We start from the raw sequence: 12,265 nt of genomic DNA, 5'->3' as shown, positions 1-12,265 counted from the left end.
AGGGATTTTTAAAATGTATTATCTTATTTTTAATCTAATCTTGCTTATTCTATTGCCTACAGTACATAGAATATGATTTAAAAATCACCTATTAATATTTTAGATTTGGCTTTTTGAAAGTATAATATGCTTCTGTTTTAATCATATATATGCATAAGTTTGAAAAGAAAATAATATTTCCCTTCCTGTTTTCATCACAGTGTGCAAAAGCAGCCAATACCACATGAAATATGGCATGCATTAGGAGAATTAATTTTTGGATGAGTCTGACAGCATGGGTGAGTCCAACAGCTTATGCCAGCGACAAATGAAGAGAAACAATATATCTTTAAAACCAAATATCACATCGATTCATAGGAGTAGACACACTCTTATTTTTGTAGGTAAATTACTAAGAAATGCTGTAATGCCATCAAACGTCAGGCTGTGAAGCATTTAGTCAGTCTGCAACTCTTCCAAAGCTGAAATGTGTGGACTGGTCTCTAATTGCTCTTTCGTGGTTTCTGAATCACTGTGAGGGAGAATGCTTTGTGAAGGCAAAGTCTTATTCCTGGGATATGGCTTTACTCCAGGAGATCTTGATCCAACTCACTCACAGCAAGAAACGGTAAGTTTCTTTGGCTATCACAGCCTCTAATTTTATCCTATGCTTTATATTTGCAAATATGGGTCTATAAAAGCTGAAATAAAGCTTAACACCACATACTAAAATTCTGAGGAAACTGACACATACTGTAAGAAGTTTGACCCCTTTTCTTTATTAGGAAAATCTTGAATAATGTCTTCAAGTCTTTGTCAGGTATAACAGCAAATTCCCCACATGCTTCCACTAAGTAACATCATTGAAAGTACATCGTCTCTCTACACCTCAGCTACAAAGAGTAAGTGCTATAGTGCTGAAGCAAAAATGCCCTAAAGGGCTGGGCTTGAGGAATTTCTTTTCAGAATCATCTCTTATATGAGGAAAGCTGTAAATTGCTTGGAGTATGAGGTATTTGTAGCCAAACAAAAATAACTTATTCTACCATCACTTATAGCTTCATGGAAGTATAGCTCAACAAATCCAGGAAGGAAGCTGATGCAGTCTTGGCCAGTGCTTCACTCTGCTAAAATAGGCCATGATACCAACTATAAATTACCTTATCAAGGTGCATATGATTCACTTGTATTGTTAATATTTGAAATAAATAGGAAAAAATTCTATGAATTACATGGTCAGATAAAAAATGGGAATGGAGTAGCAAAAAGCACATGGAGAGATAGTTTCATGTAAAAAAAAATAGGGGTTTAATAAACTTCAGAGACAGAAAGTAATGCATACATGTAAATGATACTTCCTCAGGCATTATAATAAAAAGAGTATTTGAGATTCCATTGTTTCAAGGATTAGATCATATATGTGTAGGTGAAGAAGAGGAAGAAGTTAATATGATACTAGTAATATCCAATTTCTATCTTAGTCTTGCAGATAAAATAGATAATTCTGTATTATATACCTGATAAATATACTAATATGCACATATACAAATTGCTGTCATTGCTATCACACCCTCACTTTTATCTGTTTTTTCCTAACTGAAGACAGGGAGTATATGGGTTTCGACCATACTGAGTATTTCTAAAGAAACATACAGTTGCTTATTAGCAAACTGCAGGTCTATGCCATCTGAGAAGTTGGGTCTATCTAGGATGAAAACCTTGAGATGGAGGCTTGAAGGCAATCCCACTATGAGAGCCTGACACATCACATCTTTAGGAAGCTGAAAGAGGAGTAAGGAGAAAGCAAAGGTAATCTCCAAGGTCAGAAGCAGCTCAATAGCTTTTTAATCACTTCTTTCTTGCCCTACCCTCCACTTAGCACCACATCATGGATATGATGTGGTATTTTATATGCCTTTCATCTTCACCTGTATTGATCCTTCCAGGAAGAAATCCATTCCCCTTTTTCCTTATTTGTCCAGTGGTTATAAATGACCCTCAATGATATATTTTCTGGATTAATCCTTCAGAATATCATATTTAGCAACTGGTCTGTTCTCTTTGTGCCTTGGCATGTGTTAGAAGAAAAAAACTAGAGGATCCCTTTGAAGATTAGCTGTACTGCCACAAGATGAAAATCAGCAAAGTTTCCTTAACAATGACTTTGTGAGGCCATTTCACTTAAAAATACAGTTTACATTATCCCTTTATAATGTCAAAATCCTTTACCAGGAACATTTGAATATATAGATATGATTTTAATATTCTGTAAGTATACTTACTATATGATAAAATAATGAGTTTTTTATATTTAAAATTTTTATTATAGTATAAAACTGAAACTATAGATAATTATTTACTGACATGATGGAACAATGGTATTCTAACAGTCAACAGTGAGTCAAAGCCAAAGGTAAAGGTAGCATGATCTACTAACCCCCTTCTCAACAGAGGGGCAAGTGGATCAAGAGTCAGTATTCAGTGTCCTCATTTATGTTCTCAAGTACATTGTGAGTTATTCAAAAAATCTAACTTCTCATTTCATGATGAATAAAGCATTAGAGAAAAGTGTTAGACAAGATTTCAGATTCTTGAGTCAACATTCCAAGATTTGAATCCCAGTTCTGTCAATTGCTTGCTATATCATTTCAGATTTTTTTTTTTAATTTCCCTGGGCCCCTGTTTCTTCACCTCTAAAATAGGCTAATAGTACAGGTCAAACATTACTTGAAGGTTTAATTTATATAATTTACTTACAATATTTCCTGGCATATCCTAAGGTAGGATTAGATATTCAAGCTTTTATCGGCTTTGGGACTGATATATAACAATCTGCAAGGGCCAGGGGGATTCAGAGATTTGAGCTTTTGTTCTAACTACAGAGAGCCATGCAGCATATAAACAAAAGACAACCACCCAGGAAAGGATATGTTTCTGTATTAAGACAAAGTTAAACGGTATTAAGGTCTGGGATTTCGTTACTGTTGTTGTTGTTTTCTTTCAGCATTGAGAACTGAACCCAATATATTATAGACAAGCCCTCTAGTACTGAGCTACAACCCCAGCTCTGGGGAAGATTTTGGAACTTTATAATCTTCAATAGGGAATTGAATGAGTATACATTCTTGTAAGGAGTCAATGTGAGTGTCGATTCAGAATGACTGGAGAACAGGCCAAGATGCATTGTGGCAGTGCTATCTTACAAGTGATCTGAAACTTTCTCACTATGAATGAAACAGGAAAAATGGGCCTTTTCAATGAACACTGATCAGCTTTTTGTTCTTCCCTCCCAAAATGATATAGAGTTGAAAAGAAGTAAAAATGCCAAGACATATCACCTATGACATTTTTCATAAAACTTTTAATTTTTCAAATACATAATTATGTATTATATTTGGTCTAACATAAAATGATTATGGGTTGTAGGCAAAATGTTAAAAAGACTTCACTATGGAAAATTCACAGCATCTACAGCAAGGAACATGCAATCACAAGAGGTTGTAAATTCTGAAGTTACCTAATAAGATTTGGATTTTTTTTTTTTTTTTTTTTTTAAGGATAATGTGGAAGGAAGAAAGGAAAAGCTACGGGGATATCAATTGGTGTAAAGAACAGAGTTACCCAATGCAAAGAAAGAACAGTCAGTGGGCTGTAACCAAACTCTGACCCATAATTAGACTGACATGCCTGTGAAATTCTTAATGAATGGATCAGCAACCAAGGAGCTCCAACAAATGGTGAAGGGAGCCTGAGTTGAAAAGAGGCTTTACATTCTAACCAGCTATTATTAAGAAAGAGCCCCTTCTTGGTTGCTCAATAAATTTCCTTTCTGCTGGAATTCTTCTTGCTTCTACAAAGCTAGATAGTAATTTCTTTCGCCTTTATTTATTTTGAAAATCCAGGAGAAAATTGTTTCAGTGTGTTCTTTAAATTAGTTTCCTTGTGGTGTTTTGCTTGCACACATTAATTACAGCTCCCTAGAGGACTGGCAGCCCTAGAACTAACTGTAACTCTGCTCCCCATTCATTCCTCTTCATCTCAAGTTGCCCATTCTCCCTTCAGTTTGGGCTCTATATTAATATGCAAGTGGAAAATGCATAACTGGGATTCTTTCACCTAATATAAGAATAGAGGAAGAAATGTGATCTTCAGTTCTGGAGAGCAACAAGCTTAAGATGAATAGTTTGTGGCCTATGAAATGAAGTAGTTAGATCAAGTGACCTCTGAGGTCCCTCATCCCCCACTTGAACATTCTCCATAGAGAGTTTCTCTTAATATCTGAAGTACATAAAAAGAGATCAGAGGGACTTTAACAAAGCCAAGTGCTCCTCATTAGTACTATCTGGCTATAACTCTAGAAGTCCTCACAAAAATAATGCAAGCCCAAAAATCTACATTTAAGCCATCACTAGGCAGTAGAAGAAGGCTGTTAGTTAAAGAAAATGTAAGTTTTTTAAAGACTACTGTTTTTTTTTTTAAAGACAACAGTTTTGTTATTGCCTATGTCATTTTTAAACTCTTAGCCCAACTGATGCCCTTACCTCATCACCAGTCTCTGAACACCAAAATATTATACTATTATGTACAAGACATTCTACCATGTCTGCCTAAAGAAGTGTGCAATCATTCAATAGTCACATATCATTTAAAAAGAAAAAGTAAATACAAAAGCTTTGTTCTAAAACAATGTTTTCAATTATCTATATAAAGAGTAGTCTTTAAAATCTTACATTTTCTTCAAACAACTGCCTCCTTTTTATACAGATTAAAACAATCAAGAGGCATAAAAATCAGTATAGTTCTTGTATATGATTAGGAAGAACTGAAAGGAGTAAGTCTAGGAATCTTAAGGAAGAAGCTTTTATTCAAACCTTCTGCAGACAAACTGTAGAGGTAACATGTTAGCCTACAGTCACTGGGACAACTTCAAGTTCACAAAAAGTTCAAAAGCAAGGAAGAATTATTTTGGCTAATGATTTCAGTCAATGGTCCATTGGCTTCTTTGCTGTAGTGACACATGACATCATGGTAGCAAGAGTATATTGATAGCAAAGCTGTTTACTTCATGATGACCACAAAGCAGAGAAGATACAGGAAGAAAGCAGGGCAAAAACAAAAAGAAGAAGAAGAGGAAGAGGAGGAGGAGGAAGAAACCCTTCAATGATATGCACATCTATACCCATGACTCACTTTCTCTAACCAAGTCCTTCCTCCTAATTGCCTAATCTATATGAGGTCACCAATGGATTAATTTATTGATGAAGTTAGAGCCCTTGTGATCCCATCACCTCCCCATGGCTGAATCCACCAGCTGAAGACTGAGCCTTGAATACCTGAGTCTTTTGAGCAACACAAGCACAAGCCAATGTAGGTGGCTCATGCCAATGATCTCATCCCCTCTGCTTGTCGCTAGGGCAGTAGTATATCTGCATCCATTTAATAGTAGATTTAGGATCAAAACAGGATGTAACAGGTGTCTATCAAAGTCAGGGTCAGGCTTTGAATTCAAATAATAATTAACCCAAACTCAGATATTTGAAACAGAAGATGGGCCTATTATCTTTAGGAATGTCAAATTTATGACCTAGTAATATGAACCAAATGCTTTCTTAAAATTTAACATCTTCTACATTCTTTCATTAACCAGATTCAAAGTATGGAGCAAATTCCTATTATTAGAAACAAATTCTCTTTTCTTAGTGAAGGAGTATTCAAAAACCTAGTTTCAACAGGGAGCAAACATTAGCCAGAGAGCTCAAGCTCACATCCCTGAGGTAGAGAAAAAACTCCACCAAGTTTCCAGCCAGACAGCATCAAGTATTCTCAATTTATGTATTTTTTTGTGGGTGAAATTTCATCTCATCCCCCATCTCTATACAATGATTCACAATTTACTTTTAGTGTCTTTAACTCATCTCTCTCTCTCTTTACTTGCTGATTCATACTTGCAGTAATATAATCTTCTGACAATTCAAAACCCCTTGTGCCATGTGAATTCTTTGTTCTTCATCATGAAACTACTCCTATCTGAACTCTACTTCAGTCAATGGTACCACCATTGGCACAACTGCCCCGTGTAATGTCATCCTCTCACAGCAGACCTGTATCCACCACAGCAGCCACCTTACTTCAGACCTTCAAAATATTGTAAGGAATCTTTATTTTCCCCAAAACTAGATGTATCCCTGCAAATGCATTCAGAGTAACTGAAAATCACTCTAAAATAGGCCTTTTATATGTCACTGTGCTCAGCAGCTCAGTGACAATCAGTAGTTTGCAGTGTGGGTTCTAAGTTCATGGATTTGTCTAGCAAGTGTCCATTTGTGCATGTTTTTCTGAGGAGAAAGATTTGCACCTTCTTTCTGAAGATACTTACAGGAAAAAAATGCCCTCAAACAAAGCATAACACAGCAAACAATAAACTCCTGGAAATTATTAATGGAGGTCCAAATTCCTTGGTTAGACAAGCAACCTTCATCATTTAGTCCCTGCAAATCTCTTCCCTTATTGACTCATACCTGTCACCTTGCACTCATTCTAAAGCCATATTTGACATTGCAAAACTCTTATCTTCCTTCTTTTTTTTCTTTTTTTTTAAAAATTTAATTTATTAGTTTTCTTTTCAGTAAATACAGGCAGTTTGGTACCATTATTTAGGCTCATCTGTGATCCACCCCCTCCCATTAGACCCTCCTTGTTAATGAAAATGGGTCATGCACTGCGGAGTTAGCCCCCAGTTATTGCTATGATAAATGTCTCTGCAAATCATGACCCAACATGTGAAAAAATATGGAACGCTTCACGAATTTGCATGTCATCCTTGGGCAGGGGCCATGCTAATCTTCTCTGTATCGTTCCAATTTTAGTATATGTGCTGCCGAAGCGAGCACTCTTATCTTCCTTCTTTGTCCTTGTATATTATGTTCCTTGTGCCTGGGTTATTCCTTTTACATCTTTGACATAGCAAGTTATAATGTACCTTATTCAGGCCTACATTGAAAGTTACCTTCTCAACAGTCTGAAGCACATGGAGTGCCCTCTCTAGCACTTAACAAACAACACATAATTCTCTATTAATATGCCACCCTGTTTTCCCTAAGATATTTCAGTTGTAAAGGCTGGACTTTTATGAATTTGTTCCACATAGCATCCCCAAAATGTTTACTGAATTACTATGTAGTTTAGCCTATCACGAGAGAAAGTGGGGTTCAGAGATGTAAAAAAAAAAAAAAAACAAAGAAAACCCTTCATATCAGGAAGGCATTTTCAAGGCCTGAGGATACTTAGAAGAAAATAACACAGTATAAATGAAAACAAGGAACTATGCTGTTCTTTAGTCAATGCAAGTCCTAATGTTGGTTTCAAAAGAGCAGAACTAAAGGATGTTGTGCTTTATCATTTATTATTTCCAATAAAAATCAAAATTACTGGCTACAAAGATGGCTTAGTCATCAAAGGAACTTGCTTTCAAAACCTGTCAGCTCAGGTTCAATCTCCCAGCCACCCACGCAAGCTGGACACAAAAGGTGGTGCAAGTGTCTGGTGTTTGTTTATAGAAGCAAAAGGCCCATGGCATGCCCACACACATGCACATATGTTCATAACCACATGCCCATGCACACATGCACACACACACATATAAATTTAAAAATAAATCAAACTTAGTGGATTTGTTGATATGTTTGCTGAAACCTGTTCATAAAAGGTATGTAAGCACTTCATATAATCAGGTGACTGCTACTGTAGACTTGAGCAAAATGTAGATTTATTCATCTTCAAAATTCTGATACAGGAAAAAGGGAATCGTCTTCCAGGTATAGCTTATATATTGTGACAACATACTTGTTTAAAGGCATCACTTTCTCCCACTTAATTTGTCAAAGCACATGGGTGAGTGAGCATCCCATGCCCACACCCCGGAAGTGAAGGAAGTTGCAGAGGCCAGGGCAGGACTGGACTAATCTGATGGTACAACTCAGGAGCTGGAGATCTGGGTAAGAGGATGTCCTACTGCATGAAAGACCATAAGACAAGCAAACCAGTGCCTGATGGACATGACAATGGTACACTGATATTCAGCAGTGGACAGGGTCCAAGAGAGTCAGAACAGGGGTGTGGCACAACATGGCTAGAACATGGAAAACCAGAGGAGCATCCTCCAGTCATTAGAAGGAAGGAGTATGAAGTACTGAGCATTTTATATCTCAAGGAGAAAGTCACTCAATTGAAATATTCATCACCATTTTACTCTACAATTTTTCCCATTTACCTATAACTAGAATATATATATACTGGTTATAACAAGAGCCAGTATTATAACCCATTCAGGATCCCAGTGAGAAGCAGGCCAAAAGATATTTTGTACACTATACTTGATAACAGAATCCTTCTATGAGTCCAGGAGAAAATTTCATTATTTATCCCAATCAACAATCCATTTTAGTCTTGGTATGCTGGTAAACTATACTTCCAAGGTATGCTTTTTTGTGGGGGTTAGCTTAATTTAATTTTAAAATTATTTCCTGAACAGGAAAGTATGCAGGGAAAATATAGTAACTTTTATTCATTCTTTATTTTGCTCCTCAGGTCAGATTTATGTCACTGCCCAAGTAATCACAAAAATCTAAACTCGGAGAGTGGCTTGGCATCCTTCAGCCTGTAAGCCTATCTGCTTCAAAACCTATTGAATCAACAATAGCCACCCACATTGAACTGTTAATAAACTCTTTGTGATATATCACTGGGACCTGAGACTGTTGTTATAAGTACCCCAACACACATAAAAAGCTCTAAATAGGCTATATATTCCCTGGTTCATCAATAATATATTTCAATATAAAATATGTAAACAGCAATCAAATTCTACTACTGATAAATTATAAACAAATTCAAGTATGCATTTTCTAATTTAAGTAATAATTCTGCATTATCACCATCTAGATTCATACTAGAAGTTGACGAGAATTCTATAGATAAGCTTAACTTCATCATGTCAGCTGTTTCCTGGCCTCTGGTGTGTTCTCTTGCTGTATGTTTTTATCTTCAAACAATTCATGTGGGAGATCTATGGGGATCCTCTTTTTGGCTCACAGACAACTTCCTTTACTGGGTAGGTTTTGTTGAGCAAAAAAAGTGACCTCTAATCTTTCCTTGTTTTATGGCTTCTCTGTTATTTTCTGCAGGGCACCCTCTGCATTTATCTTTCATGTGTCTCTCTCCTCTTGAGCCTTTGAATTTCCATTTATGTATTGTGGTCTGTTTCCCTCATCCAGGCCTCTTAGTGTTCCTTGAGTCCTTCCCAGCTATTGCTTTTAAGGTCGATGTTACACTTTGACATGTTTTAGAGTCGATACTCGCCTTAGAGTCACTACTGAGCCCTCAAGGTTGCAAGGTCTATAGTTTTTTAATCTTTTTCAGCAGGATGTAACCACCCTACCTCTTTTTTCTTACATGTTGGGTCTTCAGCCATTCTGACTCCAAACTGGCTTTATTTTTTCTGACTTAAGTGTCCTAGATTTGACCTAAAGTCCTTTGAAAAAGGCCAGTTTTCAACCTATGGCATGAGGAGGGCAAATGCTAGTTATCTGAACAGGATAGCAAAGAAAACTAAAATGAGTATGGAATATGGTTTATGGGATGCCAGCACTTCTGACTTCTGGACATACAAGGTGAGGAATAAAGTGGCAGGATTATTCATTATCTGTCACTTGCCTACCTCTCTGGCCAACAACCACTCTTTAAAATAAATGAAAGGTGAAAAGGGTCCCTTCTCTCCTTAACAATTTAACACATAATCATAAATTACAAAAATGAAATATACTTGTGCATGTACATGTTATAAGAAAATACTTTCTAAAACTCTGTTCCTTGTTAGCTTCCAAAAGTGGCATGGACATTGTACCCATAAACTCACAGCACCTGTGATTTCCTGCACATTGGGCCTATCAACATTTCATCATGCATAGTCAAGGTTCTCCTGAGGCCATACCCTTTCTCTGTGCAGCTACTGTAAATTAATGGTTTCTGGAGGAGATATTTCTTCATTGGTATAGACACTGGTAAGTTTCTCATGTACCAACAATAATTCCTACATATACTCATGCAAACAACCTTTATTTAAAAGTTGAGTCACACACACAAAAAAAATCACAGTATAAGCAGGAGTATTTGAGAAGAAGATTCAGTAGGAACAGAAGAAGAATACAAGATAGTAATGGAGAGTGAATAGGATGGAAATATATTCATATATAAAATTGTTAAAAAAATTTAAAAAAAAAACCGGTTCCAGAAATAATTGGAAGTTATTTTACATTTATGAAAACATACTTTTAGGGGCTGGAGAAATGGGTTAGCAGTTAAGGCACTTGCCTGAATAGCCTAAGGATCTGAGTTCAATTCCCTAGTACCTATGTAAGCCAGGGGTACAAGGTGATGCATGCATCTGGAGTTCATTTGCAGTGGCTAGAGGCCCTGGTGCACCCATTTTCCATCTCTCTAGCTGCCTTTTTCTCTCACTCTCTCTCTCTCAATAATTAAATGAATCAACAAAATTTATGGTATATTGTGAAGTTCAACTATACCAAGGTTTAAAAAAAAACATACTTTTACAAAAGATTTTTCATTATTTCCATCAAATATAAAAGGCATTAGTATATGTAAATCTCAGTTATTCCATTTATTGTAGTTGGTTTAAAAAAAAAAAATCACCTCTTGACTTCCGGTTAAGATGGTGGTGTAGATACCATGCCAAAGCAGCCGAAGGGGGGAAAAAGCCAAAAAAAAATCTCAGCAAAATACACACTTTTACTAAAAAGTGTAGGAAATTGAAATGGCAGTGGAGAAGTAGGAGAGATCCAGAGCATCCAGAGTCCGCATGGGCCAGAAGAAGGAGCTCCAGCAGGTCCGCTGATCGCAGCGGCAGCCCGCAACAGAAAGCTGCCCCGCTTGGATGGAGCCACAGGAAAAGCCAGGTGAGGTATTTTCCACTCACCCCAGAGCTCTCTGCAAACTCAAGAAATGTGAAGGGAGAGCAGCAGTGAACAACGGAGGAGCAGATCACAAGGTAGAAGAGCAGGTGGAACAGCAAAAGAACTAAAGCAGCATCAGCAACCTGCCCTCCCCCACCACCAGTGCCCAGCTCCAGCAAACAAAGCAGAGGTCCAGAGACCTGAACATGCTGACTTGAACTAACAGTAGGACCCAAGCAGGAGCAGAGGTAACTGGAATTACACCAGGGAAGGGTCTCACCTGGTCACAAGCTGACTTGGAACTCTCAACAGATCAGAAATCTTAACCTCCTTGTTGTAAGGATTAAGGGTGTGGGTGGGGCACCACACACCCTAAGGGACAGTTAGAGGATCTGGTTGTCATAATACCTACTCTTGGATAAATAATCTGACCTGTTTTTTCCTTGAAAGTGTACATTATTTAGTTAAATTTTAGAATCTGCCTATATTTTGTTCCACTCAGCCTACTTAAGTACTCCCATAGCATGCAAACCCAACACCTAGGGTCACTTTTGTAGATACTCTGAGAGTCTTGAGGGCAACACCTAATGCCTTAAGCTCCTACCCTGAAGTCATATAACATCAGATTGTCTGATACATCTAGTAATATCCAGCTAACTAGAAAATCCAATCATTAAATAATCCAGGATGCAAATATAACAGCAGAAACACCAAAAATCAAGACAATATAAATCCACCAAAAAGTATTAATGTATCAGAAATGACCTCCAGTGAGATCGAGTTAGAGGAAATGCCTCAGGAAGAGTTCAAAAGAATGATTATAAATATGTTCAAAGAAGTCAAAGAAGAAATCAAAGGAATAAAAGAGGAAATCAAAGGAATCAAAGAAAACACAGGGTACCAATTTAATGAAGTAAAAAGGTCAATACTAGAAATAAATAAGTAAATAAAAATATTAAAGAAAAACCAGTCAGAATTACTAGCAATGAAGAACACAGTTAATGAAATAAAAAAAAAAACTCTGTAGAAAATTTCACTAGTAGAATGGATGAAGGAGAGGACAGAATATCTAAGCTAGAAGACCAGGTAGAAGATCTAATACAGTCCAATAAAGAGAAAGACTAACTAATAGAAAAGTATGAGTGGGAATTTCAAGTTATTCGGGACACTATGAAAAGATCAAACATAAGAATTAAGGGCATATTAGAAGGAGGAGAATTTCACTTCAAAGGTATAGTAGGTGTCCTCAACAAAATCATAGAAGAAAACTTCCCCAAAATTGGGAAAGAGGTACCAATGCAGATACAGGAAGCCTTTAG

The 12,265-nt window shown here is 36.8% G+C and overlaps 1 protein-coding gene and 1 non-coding gene across 6 annotated transcripts in view; both read right to left on the bottom strand.

The window, feature by feature from the left end:
- The window catches only part of Macrod2 (mono-ADP ribosylhydrolase 2), a 2,207,522-nt gene that overhangs the window by 1,237,017 nt on the left and 958,240 nt on the right, over positions 1-12,265 (bottom strand). The gene's annotated exons all lie outside the window — the stretch shown is intronic.
- Positions 6,763-6,869, bottom strand: LOC123463039. The gene has a single exon (XR_006638651.1). It is a non-coding gene; the product is annotated as a U6 spliceosomal RNA (small nuclear RNA).

This window comes from Jaculus jaculus, chromosome 8, assembly GCF_020740685.1.
Source record: "Jaculus jaculus isolate mJacJac1 chromosome 8, mJacJac1.mat.Y.cur, whole genome shotgun sequence".
Taxonomy (NCBI): Eukaryota; Metazoa; Chordata; class Mammalia; order Rodentia; family Dipodidae; genus Jaculus; species Jaculus jaculus.
The sequence above is the reverse complement of the archived record's forward strand: the minus strand, read 5'-3'. Positions and strand labels throughout refer to the sequence as shown.